A 2,132-nucleotide genomic window follows, 5' to 3' on the forward strand; every position below is an offset into this window, starting at 1 on the left:
TGTGTATACAAGTCATTGCCACTTATCAACAGGGATCCATTCTGAGAAATACGGCGTAGTCTATGGTTCCTAGGCTAGAAATCCATACAGCACGTGAATGTGCTGAGTACTGTAGGTAATGGTAACACAATGGTAAGTACTTGTCTATCTAAATATAACTAAACATAGAAAAGGTACTGCAGCCCAGGCGTGGTGGCTCGTGCCTGTAATCCCAGCACTTTGGGAGGCTGAGGTGGGTAGATCACTTGAGCCCAGGAGTTCAAGACCAGCCTGGGCAGCATGCCAACACCCATCTCTACAAAAAAATACGTCGTGGTACATGCCTGTGGTCCCAGCTACTTGGGAGGCTGAGGTGGGAGGATCACCTGAGCCTGGGGAGGTAAAGACTGCAGTGAGGTGAGCTGTGATTGCGCCACTGTACTCCAGCCTGCGTGACAGAGTAAGACCCTATCTCAAAAACAAAACAAAACAAAAGTACAGTAAAAAAAATGGTATAAAAGATAAAAATATGGTACACCTGTTTAGGACACTTATCATGAATGGAGCTTGCAGGATTGGAAGTTGCTCTGGGTGAGTCAGTGGGTGAGCGGTGAGTGAATGTGAAGGCTTAGGTCAGGACTATGTACTACTGTAGACCTTATAAACACTGTACACTTAGACTACTCTAAATTTATTAAAAAATTCTTTCTTCAGTAGTAAATTAAGTATAGCTTATTGTAACTTTTTTACTTTATACATGTATTAATTATAAAGATTTTGACTCTTATCAAAGTCTTTTGTAATAACACTCAGCTGAAAACACAAGCATTGTACAACCATACAAAAATATTATTTCTTTATATCCTGATTCTATAAGCCTTTTCTATTTTTTTCTCTTTTACTTTTTCAACTTAAAAAAAAAAAAAAAACTAAGACACAAACATGCACACTAGCCTCAGCCTATGCAGGGTCAGGATCATCAAGATATCAGTAGGCAATAGAAATGTTTCAGCTCCATTATTATTATGAGATCACCACTGTAATATGCAGTCTGTTGTTGACCAAAATGCCATTACGCAGCAAATGGCTAGAGCTGTAAAACTTCCAGGTAAGATATTAGAAAATGAAATCCAGCAGTGTTTTGGAAGAATAATTCAACATGACCAAGAGGATTTGTTCCAGGAATGCAAGGTGACTTAACATACCAGGGTATATGCTATACGAATTCACTGTGTCAACATATTTAAGTGCAAAACCTAAATACTTATGGCTAACGATTTTAAGACGATATTTGATAAAATTCAGCAAGCTACCCTGATAAGTGAAATTGCATCAGTATTTTATATGAACTTATCAAAAGAATTACTATGAAAATATTAAGTCTTCTACTCAAAAACCTTTATTCAACTCCATTGTAAACATTATTCAGTCAAATTATTTAGTCTATTTTTATTATATAAGGTCTGTGTTTCTTTTTTTTGAGATGGAGTTGCGCTCTGTCGCCCAGGCTGGAGTGCAGCAGCGCAATTTTGGCTCACTGCTGCCTCCACTTCCTGGGTTCAAGCGATTTCACTCTAAGTGAAAACTGGAGCAGAAGAAAATGACCTAAGTATATAAAAACCATTATCCAAAGGAGTGGTGTATATTACATTGGAAAATTCTAAAGTTAGAATTAGGAATCACAGCAAGGATGCCAGCTGTATCAGCGTTGTTTGGAGGTTCTGGCTAAAGCAACAGGACAAGAAAACAAAATAAGTAGTAAAAATATTCTAAGGGAAGAGATAAAACAATATGAAAATAAAAGACTACATCAGATAATTATAAATCCTATTTATCAGAGACCAAGGATTTCTAATAAATACAATTCATTACTGAGAATTTTTCTTTAATATAGACAAATATAGTCTATTTTGGCTTTTCTTGATGTCTGCAACAAATACAAAAATTCCTATTCACAATTATGATAAAATTATGGAAAAATAAAAAAACACAGGGCCGGGCACGGTGGCTCACTCCTGTAATCCCAGCACTTTGGGAGGCCGAGGCAGGCAGATCACTTGAGGCCAGGAGTGCAAGACCAGCCTGGCCAACATGGCAAAACCCCATCTCTAGTAAAAATACACACACAAAAATTAGCCAGGAATGGTGGCAGG

Source organism: Mandrillus leucophaeus, unplaced genomic scaffold (assembly GCF_000951045.1).
Source record: "Mandrillus leucophaeus isolate KB7577 unplaced genomic scaffold, Mleu.le_1.0 Scaffold19, whole genome shotgun sequence".
Taxonomy (NCBI): domain Eukaryota; kingdom Metazoa; phylum Chordata; class Mammalia; order Primates; family Cercopithecidae; genus Mandrillus; species Mandrillus leucophaeus.